Source organism: Nymphaea colorata, chromosome 13, assembly GCF_008831285.2.
Source record: "Nymphaea colorata isolate Beijing-Zhang1983 chromosome 13, ASM883128v2, whole genome shotgun sequence".
In the NCBI taxonomy this organism is placed as follows: domain Eukaryota; kingdom Viridiplantae; phylum Streptophyta; class Magnoliopsida; order Nymphaeales; family Nymphaeaceae; genus Nymphaea; species Nymphaea colorata.
The window spans coordinates 3785757-3805834 of NC_045150.1; the positions used below are offsets into that span (position 1 = coordinate 3785757).

The 20078-nt window shown below is 34.7% G+C and overlaps 1 protein-coding gene and 2 pseudogenes across 1 annotated transcript in view; all 3 read right to left on the bottom strand.

Annotated features, from left to right (window-relative positions):
• Nucleotides 1–17859, bottom strand: part of LOC116266976 (uncharacterized) — a 69562-nt gene extending 51703 nt beyond the window's left edge. The window contains exon 1 of the mRNA XM_050081091.1: nucleotides 17751–17859. The gene's annotated coding sequence lies outside the window, so the exon portion shown is untranslated. The remainder of the gene's footprint in view (nucleotides 1–17750) is intronic.
• On the bottom strand, nucleotides 855–17877 carry LOC116266975 (uncharacterized; annotated as a pseudogene).
• On the bottom strand, nucleotides 17401–17556 carry LOC116267350 (5.8S ribosomal RNA; annotated as a pseudogene).
• Nucleotides 17878–20078: the final 2201 nt, after the last annotated feature.

Consider the following 20078-nt stretch of genomic DNA (forward strand, 5'->3'; position numbering starts at 1 on the left):
GTATACCATGCATGGCAACAAACATTACAAGTTCAATATCATTTTCTACAACAAGCTTCTCAGAACACAATCTTCAACCGATCAAGTTCTTTGCAATCTTTCCATGCATCTTATAAGAATGAGAGTTAGATTTGCTCAAAACTTCATGGTTATTGGGTTTACATGCTATTTGGATTTCCAATTAAATTCAGACTTTGATGTAAGGTTTTGTTAAAAAATAAAATTATACAATGGGTGCAGTTTGGATTGAGGATTAGTCAATCAGGTTCCTTTTTCAGGTGAGGTTGCGAAGAGAAGTTAGGCTTCAAGGGGCATAGCATAGCTGGTCCAGGTAGAGTCTGCTTAAGGGGGGTACCTACTTCGGTACATGTGAGTGTTATGTCCCTGCATTTTAGGTGATGAGGCACAGTATTCATGATGAAGGGTATACTATTGCCATCACTAAGCAGAAGGAACCCAAGACCCTGGAGGCATAGGGAATTGGTTGGGTTGGGGGGCAGGGTGGGTGGAGAGGTGCTTCTAGCTTCTTCTCCAGGCTGGGTTGTAGACCTCATGCTCATCCCGAAGAGAGGTCAGCACATCAAAATCGGCTCTACCTAATCAACATATTTTTTGTAAGCACAACCTGATTGATCATGAAACCATCATTTTGAGATACAATATCAAATTGTGATGCTGCAGTCTCCTCAAACAAGGATATAAGAAAATCCAAATCATTTATTCTTGGATGTTGGAAAACCAGAGTCTAGAGAAACTCATAAACAAGGTGGACTCTAAAAATTATCAGTGATTCAAGTTTGCATACAGATCGTGGACAAGGTGAAGTTTTATAACAAACTTCATGATCAAGTACAGAAGACAACTACCATATAAAGTCAGACAAAATCCATCTCATATTGTCAAGGAAGCTCAAGATGTTGGCATGCTGTCATAAGGGTTACTGAAGGCACTCAAGTTACCAGGTCGAGACAACACAACCTACACCAATATGTCAGATCATCAAATATCAGTATTTAACATTCCTAATCAGGACATTAATAAATGGCATTAAAACAATTAGTCTACACTTTCACAGACACGTTATTGTGGTTTCTATAAGGAACTACAAGTCCAACTTTATTTTGAAGCTGTGAGTTGTCATTGTTTGTTCCTCATATAGCCTTTTAACTTCTCTTGGATAAGTGGTTTTGGTGGAACCATGTAGGCCTCCACATGAACACTTGTATCAGAGGCGTAAACCAAAATGCAGGATCCATTATTGACTTTCAAAACAATGCATTAATGAGTGGATGCATAGTATACGAGGAAAAGCTTTTCACCTGATAATTACCAAGAGTACGGGATTTGAAACCAGCTGCACAGTACACAAAGTAATACTCCCATGTGCGGATGAACTTTTCATCAAATCCCAACTTCAGAATTTTGCTGGAACACACCAATTCAGCACTTTCTAATGTTACTAACTATGAACTGCGAAGTGGCTTGCCTGAAAGAAAGTAACATGATGATACCTTTTATTTTCTTTAAAATTCCTTCTCCAGTAGAGTAAAGTCTGGAGGTAATGGATGCCAATGTTCTCCACATGCTCAATACTGGGTTTTACCAATCTATTAGACTTGAACCAAATGTACATAAGAAAGGAAATAGATAGTCAAGAAGAGAAAAGAGAACCAGCGAAGGTAGTCATACCAAAGTCTAGATGCAGTTGTCATAGCTGATGTAACTCTACTCAAGGAAGGAAGTAACCCACCAGGGAAAATGTATGTATGCATGAAGTCAGAACTTCTTCGATGTGCATTATAACGTTGATCTGGAATTGATATAAACTGGGATAACAAACAATCAACTTCAGTCATTTCAAATTTAAAAAGTTAACCATGTTATTGAGGAGAAAGATAAAGGACCTTAGCTATGTCAAGGAGTAGTACCATCCATAATCAAAAAAATGTTTTTAAAAAAAAATTTTTAAAAAAACAAAAATAAGTCAGCAAATTAAAATGGTAAACAAATGCCGTTTTTTTTAATTAGAAAAACTAAAAGACCACTAGCAAAACACTTTTTTCCCGTTTTCTTTTACATATTTTTAATGCCATACTCCTTGTTTCCATTTTCCAATTTGCATTTGTTGCTTGCCTTTTTTTTTCTAGCTTCTCATTTATTATATTTTTCTAATTTTTAAGAACTTTAAAAAAATTTACCATATTTTTCATGTTTATCTTCAAGTTTCATGTGTTTTAGTAAAGAAAAACCTCACGTTTAAAATATAAAATAATACTTGTGACTATTACCACCAGCAGCTCCTCCTGAATCTTGACATGACAAGATGAAATATCATGCTCATATATGGATGAAGAAAGATTTTATTTAGCATGGACATGATATTCTATTCACCTGTTTCTTCTATTGTACGTAAGTGCACACACACTGCATTCTCTCACAAACATATTCATTTAGAAGTGGTACATTATCAGATCTGAAACCAGATTCAGAAGAAAATAATTTCAATTGATACTGAGACAAAACAATTAACTTTGGACATCCAATCAAGCACATTGCATTATACACCACTGCAATATATGCCAACATGAAGATATATATGCATTAGAAACAGGATTTGGCAATTGCAATAAGAAATGATACTATTAATCCCAAGGATCGGCCATAAGAATGGTCATCAAAAGCAATAGTTACTGTTTGGGTTTAAAGCCTCGAGAAGGAATATCAAATGCTTAGGCAGGATTGGACAACGAAAGTGGCCCTTTGGCAATGAGAAAAATTTGCAACTGTTCTCATGCATATGCCCAAGAATTAGGGTAGAATCGTGAAACATTTGTTAAAATGTTCCCAATTTTTAGAGCATATTTGTGGAATAATTACAAATTGTTCCCTTTCTCAAATGGGCCCTAAAGGAACTCAAAGGATTTGGCAAGAAAAACTAAATGTTAAATGATTAGCTTCAAAAATAAAAGCAATTAGTCTCGAGGGACATAGGTAGTTCGTCGAGCAGGGGGCATGTACCATGGGCACTATGCCTCTATGTCTTAATTGGAGGCCTTGGTACTTAGTTGAACAGTGCACCACTGTCATTGCTTAACCTACGATCCTAAAGGTGTTTGTTTTTGGAAAGGGGGTTGGCTTTGGGCCTCTTTTCAGGCAATGGGTTGTTAATTTCTTGCTAACTCGAAATATTTAAATGCAATTGGGAAAACAACACTAGATAGCTAAAAACCTCATTCTAGAACTTTAAAAACACTAAAATGCTATATAGAAAAAGCAAACAGGAATGAGCCATCTAGCCCTGTTTAGGTGGTCACTTAAGAACCTACCTGGTCTAGGTTTTCCACATAGGAGCCAACATAATGACTTGTTTTATCTTCTAGTATGAAACCCAAAAAGGAAAAGGTCACAGAAAAAATAAAGTAGAGATATAATTATAAAACCTTAAGCACAAAAATTCCATCTTCAGCCAACAAGGACTCGCAGCATCCAATGAACTCCTCCATGTATTCATGTCCAACAGCTTCTAGCATCTCACTGTTTAAATATGAGAAAGTAACAAGAGTGTAACATGATCAGATCACCTTTTATATTTTTTTATCTAACTTCTAAAGCAAACAACAACTTACCAAGATATTATCCTATCATACTTTTGAAACTTTGGCAGCTGGCGGTAGTCACACAAAAGAAGTTTAATTTGGTCCTGTCAATAAAAATTACAAGAAATCATAATAGGAAATATGTTCCCCACAAATTTAGTTTTGTGCCTTTGTCTTGTAAGTGGCTGATTTTTATATTAATATTATAATAAATAATATGCATAGTTTATACTCTCTCTCTTTCTCTCTAATCAACAATATAAGTATTCAAATTCCATTTATGAAATGGAGTAAAAATCCACCACCTGGACTGGAGGGGTATCCAACACATAAAAGATACAAATCTTGGATAAACAGATAACATAACTGGCATCAATGAATAAGATATATACTTTCATCTTTAATTGGAAGCCATTATATATCAAGAGGTTCCCAGCATAACAGTAACATGTTGAGTAATTTTTTACCATTAGGAAGTACCATGACAAATCCACTCTTGAAAGCTAAACATGACAATGAGCAGATAAAAGACTGTCAAATGGTAAACAACTTTGGGCACAAACAGGCCATGACATTGTACTATTTGGTCAACTTCAATAGTTAGCATTTCCAACTATTATCCCACAATAACCACATATGTAGGGAAAGTAATAACCCACTGTTTGATTGACAAGGGTGTATGTGCTTGAGTACAATGAAATTTAGTCAATATTTACGAATATGACTAAATGAAATTTTAATGAGATGAAGCTCAAGAGTAACGACTTACTTCAAAACCAGCTTCTTTAATCTTTTCTTGAGCATATTTTAGTTGCTCTTCTGATAGTGTGATTCCAGTATATCTACATCCTGTTTGTTTGACAACTTCCAATGCAAGGCTTCCCCAACCACAGCCAATCTCAAGAACTTCATGCCTGTTGGTAATCCTTGCCTGCATATCAACCATAACTAGAAACGTTACAAATGCTCAAGATTATATGACCTTGTAGCAAAATAGTTCACCTTTGCAATCAAAAGGAAATTTTTTCTCATCTGTGCAACTTTGAGATCTTCATTCTCTTCCTGCCACATAATTAGAAAGTGAGAAAAGAAAATTAAAGCCTCTAACAAAACACACAGATATATTCATCGCTTTAAGCAATTTATGTAAGATGAAACCATACAAACCTTGAAAATTGCACATGAATATGTCATAGTCTCGTCCAAGAATAGTGAAAAAAATTCATTGCTCTAGAACAAAAAGTACAAAGAAGTGTCAACTTCCAATTAGGGAAAGAAAAATGCACTAAGTCAAAGATTCGTAAGATAACCAAATGACTTTTTATATGCAACTCAGTGAAACAATAGGTTATGATGAGCCATCACAATTTAATGTGACAAACATGTAAACCATTTGAGGCAATTCTTGAGAGACACACATGTGTTCCATTCAAATGGATGAAATGGACCAATGGATGTAAGACATAGTGATCGATGCAACAAAGCATAGAAAGCAATGATGAACTCATTGTATTCAACATAGAAAGGACTTTTTGTGACCAGCGGAGCATAACGGGAAAAACACAATTTAACAGCAAACACATCAACCAGAAGAAGGATTAGAAAAGAAAGACCAGATCATAGTGGGAGGTGATATTTTGCCGAGCTTGTCTGATTGTATTTCGCTGTGAAAGATGTTGAAAAAAAAACTTTGCAGATGCAAGTCCTGCACTTAAGATTATTGGTTTCCACCAACCCCTAAAATATCAAGCAGTTTTATTTGTCAGAAGTCTCTCTAGGCAAAGCTTCATTTTGCCATCTGATACATACGAAAGCAATGAGCACCATAAAACATATGTTACCCTTTATTCATGTGATTTGCAGAAAGGTTATGTTTATCCCTACCACCAATAAATATCTACAAAACAAATAACAAAATTATTATTACACATCGGAAAAGCTAAACATTTATTTCTAAATATGTCATGGTGAAAAGTGTGATCACCAAAAAGAGGTTCAGAAGGCCTTCTTCTTTGTCGACAAAGGAAATATCCCCACTTATGTATGCATCAGCAAGCCCTAGATCAGCCTCTGTGGCAACCTATATTAAGGAAATTTTTATGACAAAATAAAGTTAACATACCAAATTACAGCTGCAAGAGCACAATATTGAAGAGTGATTAGTTATCAAAGAAAAATCCATTTGGTGAAATTAAAAGACAACAATTACATTATAAGCTGCATACCTTCCAATAAAACAAAGGAGAGTGAATTTTCATCATAGATTTGAGGCCATCTTTATTATTGGCCCCGCAAAATTCGAATATTGTGCCACCTTCCTCTAGCAAGCTGCAGGTGTTACAAAACAATTTTTAATAATTATTTTCCTCTTTTTCCATTTTATGTAGTAAGCATCTTTTATTGTTTTATTCAAATTATTTCTTAGATAGCCAAATTTTATTAATTTTAATTGCATTTTTTCCATATCTTTTGTCTAATATTTTATGTCATTTGGAATACTAACTTTGTGATTTCACATACTTGTTATCCAGCTTTTATGAATTTCTTACCTTTTGTTTCTTCTACCATACCAAAAAAAGAAAATAACTTTTATATATATTTTTGCTTCTATTTGAATAAGTACAACTTGGTACCAAAAACAGATTTTTGGGCCTTCTTCTTCTTCCTCTATCCATTTCCTTTCTCCTTTTTCTTTTGGCTTCCCATTGTACCAATTGTACAATGTCCACCCACTCCTCTCTCTCTCTCTTAATCACCAACATTTTGTGGAACCAAATCAGCTAGTCATAACACAAGATGAGAGAATGAAAATTATTCATTAAAGAGATAGAGGTATAAATATAACACAATGCAGGAATTGTGTAACATCTTAGAGGGGACTTGCCTCAAGTAACCTGTTGAGACATAACTTTTCAGGAATCTAGTGACAATTAGCCGTGCTCCCCTGACCATCAAAGAGGGTGTCATTCTTTTTCTGTTATCTATAAGAACACATTTTGATCCTAGTAAACCTTTTGCTGCGACCATTCCAGCCTATAGAAAGAAAACAACGATGTAAATATGAATAAGCTAAATAAGAACTGGATTTATAAGATAAAAAGCATTCTATACATGTGAATTTTCCAATGTCAATGAACCATGGACAAATTCTAGCCCCCAAAGGTCAGATATTTCATTATAGGATTGAACTTTGATAGCTAGTTCAAAAGGTAAGAACATAACCTCTTTCTCATACTTTTGACCCTATTACCAATTTAACATTCTTAGAGATTTGTATGCAACAATATTTACCTTCACTCCATCTTCATGGAAACCATAACCTACAAGGGGAACATGTGTAAATAGAAATTGATTTTTGCAAGATAAATGATATAACAAAAGGCCACGAAGCAAACACAAAGATTCGAAAAGGGAAACAATTACTAATCCAGCACTAAAATGACTGCTTAAGCTTAGACTCATGCAAAATCCATTCATATGGTTAGATTCAAGAAAAGAACATGGAAATGGAGTTCAATCAGTTAAAGCATAGAGAATATATACCTATAGAATGCCATGATAGGATTCAGGGTTACTGGTTAAACAACAGACACACTCTTTTGCATTTATTTGGATTAGTATATGTTTCAAGAAATCATAGATGGTCAACCAAATCAAAGGAAACATTTCAGATGAAGAATCATATATATACCTATATATTTCAACAAAAATGAAAAATTGAAACTTAAAGACAAACAACGAAGGGAAAATCATGATGCTGAAAAAATTGCTAGAATGGAAACATGGTCTTTTTCCCTTTTAGAAAAAATGTTTTTGATATATTTTAAATTTATTATGTTTCATTTAATATTTTAATATCTATTTGCATTTTGTTCTTGTAAATAAATTTGCAGAAAACTCAAAAATTCTTATTTTTTGTTATTTCTTATATTTTTATTTTAGAATTAGTGAGATGTTCCAAAAAACCAAATTTGAAACTAAATCCTAAGAAAAGCCTCACCAATAAGAACCTAAAACTATATCTAAGATGTGAAAAGGTGAGGGGAAGAAGAATCCACAACCAACCTTGATAAGCTCCACAAAACCAAATTCCTCTTTTTCCTTGAATTTCACTTAATTCAAGTGAAGCCTTCACAGAAGCAACTGTTGGAAGTGGATGACTTGTTGACCATTTCATAACTTCATTTTTAGGCAAATGAAATGGATTGAAGGTGACAAAAAATGGAACATCCGTCTCCAAACTCTGCAATTCCATACAAAAATATTGTTTTGGTCATTTGAAAGCAATAGCATGAATAAGGCAATTGAGACTTAGAAAATAACTATTTCAAGATCCTCTATGGAAGGTACAAAAGCTCTTATAGTCGAAATATCATTCATGTCTACATAAAAGTGTTGGATTAGCCCCAAAGGAAGATAAACAGGAAAGCATTATATGAAAAACAAGAAATAAGATACCAACAAGTTGAAAATGGCAAGCATGATATAGAAAAGAAAATGTCATTAGATAAGAACAAAGATCATTCAGCGAGCAATAAATGTAACTACACTAACATACCTATAAGAGCACAAAGTTATTTTAATGAAAATATAAACTTACATGAAACACTTCGAACAACATAGATAAAATAGGATTTGTCACCTATTCAGCTTTCATATATGTTTTGGCAAAATTTATAAGATGAAAAAATCAATCCAAACTAAGACATAGGTATCCTCATGTATGTGCAATTGCACACACACACACACACAGGGAGAGAGAGAGAGAGAAAGTGAGAGAAAGAAAGAAAGATTCATGACATAGTAACATATTGCAGAGAATTGGAAAAGCAACTATGATACAATATTACAAACCTGAACCACATTGAGCCAATAAGTCAAGCAAATTCTTTTGCCTTTTACCCCAAGAAAATTCCAAGCCGCCCAGGCTGTTGGATTTTTGGGCATTAAGCTATCATCATGATGAAGGTATATATCACTACAATCAAAATGAAAACCAATCTTCAGTAGAAATTGCATAAAATGTATATGAAGAAATTGAAGTGCTGCTTTAAAAAGAACTCCAAGTACTCCAAGCTGCTGGATTTTTTGGATTAAGAAATTATCAAGGTATATATCATTGCAATTAAAGTAAAATAAACCAATCTTCATTATAAACTTCATAAAATCTATATGAAGAAATTAAAGAGAATAACATAATGCACATAGGAAAAGTTACCACCTCTTTAGAAGACAATTGCATGCTTCTTGTAACCAATATCGTAACGGCACTATTTTTGCCTTCTCTAATAACTTCTAATTTTGATATTGATTCTTTTGCTATTCTCCATTAAAAATCATAGTTTTATTATATTCTTAATTAAGAAGGACCAATTGAACAACTCAAGTAAAATCTAGCATGTAGTGATGCTTCTTTCTCTCCATTTTCTATTGGGCAATCATAAGAACCTACAACACAAGTAATTTTTGATACACTAATAAGGATGGGTTTGCCACTAAATTATATAAGCATGCTGATGGGATTTGTAGGAGACAAGTTGGACGGAAATTGAAAACCAAGAATATCTTTTGTGTTGTCTCACTGAAGTATAGCACAATAAGAAATTCACAACATCGATTATCAAAATCAGAGCATTACCATGAATCTATAACTCCAACCACTCCTGCCTCCTCCCCCAACAAACCCTCGGAAAAAAGAAGTCCCAATATCTCCTACTTTTGTCAAGCCATGAAGAATGAGATTACCATGAGTTTGATTACCCAATTCCAATAGTTATGTTGTTAATTTTAGGTTAGTCATAAGATTTGAACATGACAATCAACAACACATTTTGGCTTGAGCAATTACATGCAATATTATCAAAATCAGTCCATGGATTCATTCAGACAACAAAAAAATTTAATAAATCATCTAAATCAAATCAAAACAGAGTTATTTGTGAATCAGATTCTTGAAGTTATATTCTCAAATAAAAAATAAGGAAAATGTTAAACAGTCACAAAAAATCAAGAAAATGATAAAAAACCAAAAAGTGACAAAAATAAAAATAACAAGAATTTAAACTTCAATAGGGAAACTAGAAAACAAAAAATTTTACAAATTTCCAGTTTTAAGTGACATCTCTGTAATTTATGAAACTCTAATCATTGGAGTTGCCAAGTAAACACTAATTCAACCACTTGAACATAAAATCTGATGATTTTTTAATCTCACTCTAAAATTGAGTTGAATGGATACTACTGATCAATTTCATTGGCCACATCAGCCTAATTTTACAACAATGGTTTCAAATGAGCCATATTTTAAAACAATACTAATAGCAACCAACATATATCAGAAAAAACTAAAAGGGTGGATTCAACAAACAAATTGCTGGAAAGCACCTATAAGAATATTGAGAAGAACCAAGAACTCTACTAATAAATTCCAATCACACAACAATGGTCCTACAAAAAACATCTACTAAAACCATACTAAAATAGTGTGCAACATAGATATGTAAAAAGGAAAAAGGTGAATTCAAACAAATAATTGAAGAGCACCTGTCAACATAATGAAAAGCACCAAGAACTCTGCTCTCATCAAAAGTAGCATCTTGTCCAAGTATTTTTAGAGCATCAGGAGCATGGGCGGCCATTATGCATCCATCATAGGTATCACTGGTATCAGTTTCAGTCATTATGGAGCATCCTGTAAATTTATACGGTAAAATTTGTGTATGTTTTCTTTTCATTTTTTTCTTTATATCATTTTGGTAAAGCTCAACATTGAAACTACAAAAGGTCTAACATATAAACATAAAATCATCATCAATGGGCCACAGTAATAAAAAAAATAGAAAAAAAATTAAAGATTGATAAGTGCCCACAAATATTTTGTGGGTCATAAAGCCTTTGATGTCTTGTGTTATATGATTTTCTTCACTTCTAAGAATGACAAAAGAAAGTTTTACTTCATAGAGTCTAGAAATGCATATAGGATCAACTACAAATTCATGAATTTTCCACAAATTTTAGTCACATATCGACATGCACATGCAAATAACCCAATGTTATAATCATAAGAACAAGTTGGAAGAGAATTAAAATAAACAAAAAAATGTGATGACCACTCAGTACTTGATCTCTTATTGTTATTATATGTTCATAAGCTATTATCTTTGCATAAGTTGATGAACATGAAGACATGACAAAAGAAAGGCCGCTTCAGTCTTTCCATATATTGGACCACTTCTATCTTCTATTTTTTTATGTTCTTAGTTTCTCACAAGTTACTTCTTTATTGAAATGAAGAGCATGGTCAATGTAATGTTCTATACTAGGGAAACATAACTAAAAGAGTTTCAAGACTAGACAAATTGACATCTAACTTTATTGTCGGACACAAAATTGCTTTTCTGATTCATATAGCCATGAACTCTTTGAGAAGAAAGTGTTTTACCTCCAGGAGCTGTCAAAATAGATTTCACAGCACAACCTGTTCTTATCTCACAACTCCATTTCTCCAATTCAACTCTTATCTGTTATTGTTCAAAGGACCAAATGTAATAGCATTAAAGTTCAAGAGATGAAACATTTATTCACCTCATTTACTATATGACCGAGAATCTGCAAACCTTCTTAATATATGCATGCGAGCGATCCTTCACGGTGAACCATTGTGGCCGCCCAAATACCTGCAACATGATACATGAACCTTCTTTGAGGAACAACAAAGAATTATATAACAAATTCAGCAAGTGGGCAAAAATGTTTCTTGCTCAATCTTAGTGGGGATTACTCTTTGAGGTAAAAGCAATGGAGAAGGCTATCATTATTACTCTTCTTTGATTCTGAAAACTAAATCCTTTCTCACAAGAAAAATCCAAACTTCTTGTGTGTCCTAACCCCAAATGGATTTGGCAATCATTCATTTTCTTTGGCCATCACCAAGTAAAGCCTTCCACTTAACCAAGCAGCCATTGGTCTGATTGCTTCAACTCGAAGGAACCCTTTAACAATCATCATGATCTACCCTAGATGAAATAATGAAGAGACTTCCACTCGACCTTTTCATTCCCATACTACAACAATAGTTTCGATTCGACCTTCCTCATCAAGTGTTTGAAGGATGCGTCCTAGCTTTATTATGGTCTCAAACAAATAATACCCACAACTCTTGCAAATTGTGATTATTCTTTTGCAATTGCTCCAAGGAAAGAATGATAGCCTTGGACTGCCATTTCAGGCACCCGAATTTTGGAGTTTAGGTGAACCATTGGCCATGTTGGTTGTCATGATAGAGAGCGATCCCTAGCACTATTGGATTGGAAAACTTCAAGTCTTCAAATAAACTATCATGTGGGCTGCATTCAGGTGCCTCAAAAAATACAAGGTTCATTTAAAGAAAAAAAAAAGAAATTTGCTTACTTGGTAGGAAGATCGCTATTGGTCTGAATTTGGTCTGAAGATTTTTTAAAATTGAAAGCGTCAAAGATCAGTGGAGATAGGACTTTTTTTGCTTTTCGTTTTGCTAAGGGGCACTTGAGTCACCAATTTGGGTCTAGTGACGACACTGCATGTGGCTAGATGTCATGTCCAACTTCATTTCAATGAAATTTTTGATAGACTAGTTTGGGATGAAACCAAGTCCATCCCATATGTAACAAATTTTCTTATCCTAAATGTGCTTCATTTGCAGCCTTCTGACAAGGGTCTCGTTTCCTTCCTTCTCCACCCATATAAGTGAAGCAAAAAATTTATGAATGAGGAGGTTACAGGCACTTGAAGGGCATGATGGTTTCGGCAGAATGAGAGCACACAGTAAGCAGAGCAGTTGAGCATTTGTTCAGAGGAGCACGACCAAACTGAGGAACACATCGGGATCTGCAGCCCAAGCACATCTTTTTCATGATTCAACAGTTGGATTAAAATTATGGTTGTCAATGCAAGATGAAGTAAGATAAAATGAAGGTGAATGTGTCAAGACTTACAAATTAATGGTCCCGAAATGCATCAGAGTAACCCAGTGACTTGATGAACTGTCCAAGTGTCTCACTACGATCGAGGTCAAGGTTGTTCTCATGTTGCTCAAGGTACCTACAAAAGCAAGTGCCTTCTTCGATTTAGTACCACTTCAACGAACTAGTGTTTCTTATTGCTTTCATTCTTCTTGAGAGATTTGTCATCTTCCTTATGAGATTAGCTTATATTCCACTTTCCATAGTTGTCCTACAACTTGCTTTCCAGGACTCTTGAACTAGTTGGCTATGCGATTCACTTTAACGGCAGATTTTGACTTAGCTGCTTGGTTTTCATTTTTCAATGTCTTTACTCAATTTTTTGATAAATAAAATCTGAAAAAGTCCATGGTTCTACTGGTTGTGTCATGTTCGGATATAGTCATTGGGAGAAATTGTTTTTGAGGTTTGCTATTCTGTTTTGGTGATCATCATTTGTTTGCTTGTCTATTAGCCAGTTGCAAAAATAGCTCTTAGGTGAACATTGTTCATCTTGTTTGTTTTGCCATGGAACTTTCCTTGATTTTGAATCACAGTTCCACTTCTACAATGGAATAGCATGTGTTCAAACATGGCCTAAGGTTTTTTCTTATGTCGAATGATTTTAACATTGTTTCGAGTCAGTCAAGAATGTCAAGTGAGATATACGCTAGGATTAAGATGAAAAGTTTTGGCAAATCTATAAAATAATATGTACGATGGGTGTACAAATCCATGAAATACATGTGAGCTAAGAACTTAGAATTATAAAACCACATCAAAATTTTAGGGCACATGAAAAGCATATGTTTAGTACACTGAGCCAAAAAAACCAACAGTATATTTGTATCTGATTACAAATAGGATGTGAATGTTATTACTGAATCTTAATATTTGAGTATGTCTTTTATTTGAATATCAGTTAAGTTATATTCCAATAGTTGGCATCTCTCATGCAGGATCTCAAATTGATTCTCTTAGGAGATTGAAAGAAGTAAAGTGCTTCGATCTTAAAGCACCTGCTAGTGCACTTATGTTGGTGTAATATTATTATACAAGCACTAGTTGTGCATACTCACAGTTTACCAACAACTTATCGGTTGATGGAGAAAAAGAAAGAGATTATTTCATATCCTAATTCAAACATGCCCTTGTTTTTTATTTACAATAAATTGGCCAAAAGTAATTTCATCCACAAGTATGAGACCTAAACTGGTGCCAATTTAAGAGTAACAGGGATTTTTTCATTGAGAAAAAGCCATCCATTGATTTCGAAGCCTACCTCAAGACATCGCTTTTGAATTTGATTATCTCTCGGAGCATTCGGTAGAAGGAAGGTCTAAAGGCATTTTTCTTCTGGGCAAAAAGGCTGGACAGCCCATTCCTACTCCCCCACTCACATGTCCTACCTTCATCCAAACTCACTGAGAAGGACATGTCACTTCTTTGCACATTAACTCCAAGGTTTTCGAAAAGCTCCATCATATTGGGATAAGTGACCTGAACACAAACCTTAAGTCAATTTCATTAACATGATCACTAGAAAATAAGATTGTGTATGAATTAATTTATCTGAAAGTTATACTTATGATTGCTCAAAGAGACAGTACAGTTGGCTAGCTGGTGAAATTCCTGTCAACAGTTTGATTCTGTGGGCTCTATTCCTCTGGACTGTAAACAGTGACAATGATAGCACCCTAGTTGATGAGGTGTATTTTCTCTATCCCAAGTACCGAAGCAGCCCTAGGCCTAGAGGCAAGGAAAAATAAGATGGGGAGAGTTTTGGCTCCTCGGACATCAAACTCCTATTGTCTGTTCCTTTTTTCTCTTTGAGAGGCAAGTCAAGGTTAAACAGCTCTCTACAAGTTTATGCCAAGAGATGCAACCCATGCCCTGTTTTACTTAAAAATTATTGGTATTTGACTCTTGAACCTTGACTGATAAGTCTTAAGTTCAAACACCTAACTAAACAGACAGAGCGATTGTTGGCATGATTCATTTTCTTGTGAAATACAAGAAAAGTCTGCAATAAAATTGAGAGTGCAGGAACTATTTTTTACTTGCGAATTATCTAACACAAGTGACTAGTGCACCTAAAATCAATATATATAATGTGTATATCAAAGTGTATATAGGATGTAAACAACTACGATATGGTGTTGCTGTTTTTTTTTTTTTCTTTTTGCTACATCCATTTTGACTTAATCTAATTTTTTTACATATTTCAATACAATTCATGTGGAAACCAATTACAACACTAAGTTTATGCTTGTTTATGAACAGAAGAATAAGAAGAAGGAGACACGTATAGGTGCAATAATTGTCATACTCCATTGAACACCATAAATCCAAGGTCCAAATCGACACCATTGGCATGGACGGTGTGAGCATGGCCACCCAGGTGATCTGCTTTCTCGTAGAGAACCACATGAACTCCAGCCTTGGCCAAGATATAAGCGGAAACCAGGCCACTCACTCCGCCACCAATCACCGCAACCCTCATCTTTGTTTCACCTGCAAAACCATCTAGCAATTTCTTTATTTAGGGGGTGTTTGAAGAGACTGGAATTGTGGCATTCTAGAATTAAAATTATAATTTTTGATGACATGAACATTATCAAACAAAGAATTTTGATTCGAGAATTATAGGCTTATTCTTAATCAAAATTCTCGAATTCTAATTCTGTCCTAGGTTGGTGGAATTATGATGATTCCAGAATATTGGATTTTTTTCATCTCTTTAGGACACATATCAATTATAGAACTTTACTTCCTGTTTATCAATCAAACACATCATTGTCAAAATTTGGCATCGAAATTCCATACTAGCAATAGTAAAGAGAAACAAGAATTGGAAATTTTATTCTAATTCCAGTTTGAGGTGGAATATTATTTGTAGAATTTTAATTCTAGAATCACAATTAAGGTTATCAAATGCCCCCTATGACCTTGCCTACAAAGGACCTGCACACTGAACGAGTGTGTATTGATACTATATAAAAGGAAGGGTTGTGCCCAACACCTAATTCCACTTCTTTGTCTGAATCCTGCCAACCTGACCAGCGAAAGCAAAGCTTTCCAAGTGCTTTTTGAGTCAAGGAGTTTTTTGGCTGAAGGGCCCTTAGGTCACCAACCTAGGTCTAGTGCGGGCACTTCAATGTGAAATGAACTTATCCAAACCAAGATATTAGTGTAGCGAAAAGTTTGGACCTTGATTGCTGGACAGATGGTGAGGGTTCAATTCTCATGAGCACCACTCTTAATGAACTCATTGGACTCCCTAGGCAGAAGACAAAGAAAAATGTACGCTTTATAGAAGACAGTGACTATGTATCTCCTCCAACCAGGGTGAAGGGAAGGGAGGGCTGGCAAGGGCCATGGCCCTTCCTCAAGTTTCAAAATTTTCAAATTTACGTATGATTTTTTTTATTAGTTCTGCCCTAGTAAAATTTTAGAAAAAATAGAGATTTCCGCCCTCTAAAAAATTTCAAAAATTTTATTTAGTAGTCGCATGATTGTTCTACCTCCTAATATGAAATCCTGGCTCTGTCCCTGCCTCTGACTGGAATATTGAAAAGTCTAAATCAAAACTGAGAGAGAGTTGGCAACAGGGAAAGGTCGTTAGTCACCAGGTTGGGTCTGAGCTGAGTCTGGCTAAAACATTGACCCACCTGCACACGAGCCACACAATCAGTTGATCGGCAACTGGGTGATTTGATTTAAATGGATCATGTCAGATCCAAACCATAAACAAATTAACACTATCTTCATCAATTTGTCAAGAAAAAATTTCCCTTCCTTATTCTTAGGAATCTAAAGAAAATACACAAATCCATCATATATCAAAAACCTCAATGTACTCACAACCCTAGCAAAATAAAATCAAACTTTATTTACTTTAAATCTGGTACAAGATCTGATCCCAATTTAAACTTGTTTTTTAATATCGATTATATTCCTGGGCACGTTCGTATTGTTTTCACAATACCAATATGCGATTAAGGTTCGGATCCGCAAAGCCCAGTACAAAACGGTTTGGATTATATTTGCACGAGATCCGCAAAAATGAAGTGGTGGCGCACTTAATTAGGCAGGTCGTCCTTTTGAGGTTGGACGGCCATGTGAAGGACAAAAGATACGTTCGGCCTGCGCTGTCAAAGACAAAGACACGCTGCAAACATAAGGGGGCAGAAGTTGGTACTTAATGGCGTCACGTGGAAATATGTATGGGGACAGGACGCGGAACGCGCCATGGCACAGGACGCGGAACAGGCTGTTCCCGTTCTGCACGTTACATCGGCATCAATAGTACTGAAAACTCTCGACCCTCGAGTGAAAGACGAAGATAAATGTATACATCACAGTGTAATGTGGAAAAAAATATATCAAGAATTTGATGTAATGTAGAAAATACTATGAGGAGGTGAAAAACACTTCCTCTTTCCCTTTGAGGCCAAAGTCCCTTCCTTTTCCATTTTCTCTTTTAGGCATTCTATCAAATTTTTGAGTCACCACAATGTGATTATGACCCTTTCAATAAAACTTTATTGGGCTGGTGTGGATGAATAGTATCCCACATCAGCCGCCATGTATCTCTGCTACTGGTCTAGCAAAGTAGTGTCTATGAAGATCGAATTAAGGGCGAGACTTTCAACAGCCTACCAGTCGGATCGGCTATGGGAAATCCACCACGTGTTGTGCCATCAAAACAAATCATAAGCCAAATGTTTCAACCTAAGATGCCATTGGAACTTGGGGCCCGAAGGCCAATCCATTGCTCTCCTTTGGCCATTTTGAGAACACATGGAGAGGGGCGATGCATAGCTTGATACCCAGGCAGACGTGCCCTTGGCCGAACGGCCTTGGACGCAACTTGCATTAAAAAACTCGAAGATTCGTGGGATTCTGCAATTCACGCCAAGTATTGCATTTCGCTACGTTCTTCATCGAGGTGGAAGCCAAGATATTGTGCTAGAAAAGTTTGGTATATTGATGAAACCAAGATGTTAGTGCAAGCATTGACACAGCGTTGAATGCTAAGGGTAGGGGCTTCGGTTCTTTTGTTGGGTGACCAGATAAAATATTCTTCTTACACAATCAACAATGACACTACACTATATCACTTCAAAATGAAATAGTGAATGTAACCTAATGAGAAATGGAGCAGTTACCTTGCCTTCTTAGCCCAGCAATATTGATAGTGAAGAAATTATTCTGCCTTGATTCCTTAAAAGGCAATCGCCCTTCCTTGGTGAACTCACGGTTCAAAAGCTGGTCGAAGTAAATCTGAAGGAAGAACCACGATATTGAAGAGCCTTATATAGAGAAACAAAGAGAACGAGATAGAGAGAGAGACGGGGAGACAATGAGTGGATGGCCTTCCTTTGTTGGGCTTTCATTATCTTCTTCATTTTGTTAGTCCTGTAGAATTGACAATTGCCATCCATTGTAGTTTTTCGAAAAAGATGTGCCCCGTAAATCAAGCCTTCATTTGTTCATCCATTGATAAATAATCTATTATTCCTTCAAGTTGGTGAAGAGAATTATAGGTTAGAAGAGCTATAAGACATGTTGCTGCCAATGTTATTAGAAGCGCACGCATGACGCATCATGTGCATCATCTCACAGTTTGTGTTTGATGCGCGCGCATCCGTACTCATCAGGCACAAATAATTTTTTTAGAAGGTTATGATATTTTTTGTAATGCTTTAACGTTATTTTTGACATTTTAATAGTTTATCTCTATGATATTACTGCCAAATCAGTTTGCTTAATGACTTGACATATCAGTTGATATGCATGACCTCTCGCATGACTTCTCGTACATGTTTTTATTTGCTTATTTTTTAGATGTTTTATTACAAAGTAACTTAAATATTTTAAATTAATTTTGAAAAATAAAAGTACTAAACCCATCTTACCAGTGTGTTGTATTGACAAAGGAACGACAAAATTTCAAGTAAACATAAAAAAAAAAGTTAAAGTGAAAAAAAAGAAGAGAAATCAGGTTTAAGTAAACATAAAAAGTTAAAAAAGGAATTAAAAAAGGGTTGAGTTGAGCTCAACATAAACATAAACACAAACATGGCTGAGCTGAGACTCTACATGCATTAGTGAATGAAATGTTAAGTAACCGCGGTTTAGCTTTTTTGAAAATTAATTTTTAAATAATAATAGATCCAACAACTGAGCCATATGTCAACAAATGTCTAGAGAAGTCAAATACGTGATGCAAAAGCTTTTTAGTAACCACGATTTCCTTTTCTTTAATTCTCCCCCCTAACTTTTCAGTTAGTCACATCGTTTCTGTCATATTTTTTTTTAGGAATACATTGTGAGTATTTCATCATCAATATACCAATGTGTTCTACGTAATGTCATCAAAATTGGTTTTTTAGTAGAATCAAAAAGCTTATTATTGAGTGAATCCGCTAAATCAAATTGAAATCACAAGTTTTTGTGAATTGGATTAATTAAAACACATATTATTTATTTTAAAATTTGTAAAATGATAATAATACCCACTTTACATAATAATAGTAATAATAATAATAATAATAATAGTCAATATATTAATCTAATAACATTACCTTAATAATAATATTTTAATAGAAAAATACTTCGATCATGTTTGACAAGGGAAATGCTCTTGCCCCCATTTTTTATTTTTTTATCGTCATTCTCTGATACCCTGCCCCTCTTGTTGGAAATATATATTTTTTTCTATCAAAACATGAGAAACTAATAGATTAAATATAACATGGGAATATGCACCTTTCAACGATTCCCAGGTATTCAAGAAAGTGGCCAATTTTTACCCTTTGGCTCTGCTAACTAAGGTATATGAACACTACAAAAAAAAAAGGTTTTTATCGACTCAAAAAAAAAATTAATAAAAATAAGCATAAATAGTGTTTTACCATTACCATTAGTAAAATAGTGTCATTGATACTTTTACTAACATTCTGACATTATGTTAATAAAAATTAACCTTTTAGTGACACGAAAGAATAAATGTCACTGAAAATTGATTTTGACATTTTATATCTGTCGTTTTTACTGGTGCAAGAATCCGTCACTAAAACTGTAACAGTTTAACTGATGGAATGTTTGCGTCCCTGAAAAAGCTTTTCATTGATGCGAACGTTGTGCCACTAAAAGCAAGCGACCTATAGCCATTTCACCGCTATAGGTCTCATTATTATTCCAAACAAAGGAACAAAAAAAGAAACCAAAAATTAATAAAAGTGCTAAATAAAATTCATAACAATGGGAAATAAGAAAAAGAATAAAAAAAAAAACTCTCGACAAAATTTAGTATCTATAGTTGAAGTCGCAATTGGCATAATCTTTTTTGCAATATAATCTAAAATAAAATAAGTAATAAAAATGAGCATATAAAATACATGTAGAAAGAGAGACTGAGGGAGAGAGAGAGAGAGAGAAAGAGAGAGGATGAAGGAGAGAGAGCGAGAGGAACATGCCTTCGAACGAATATGATTGA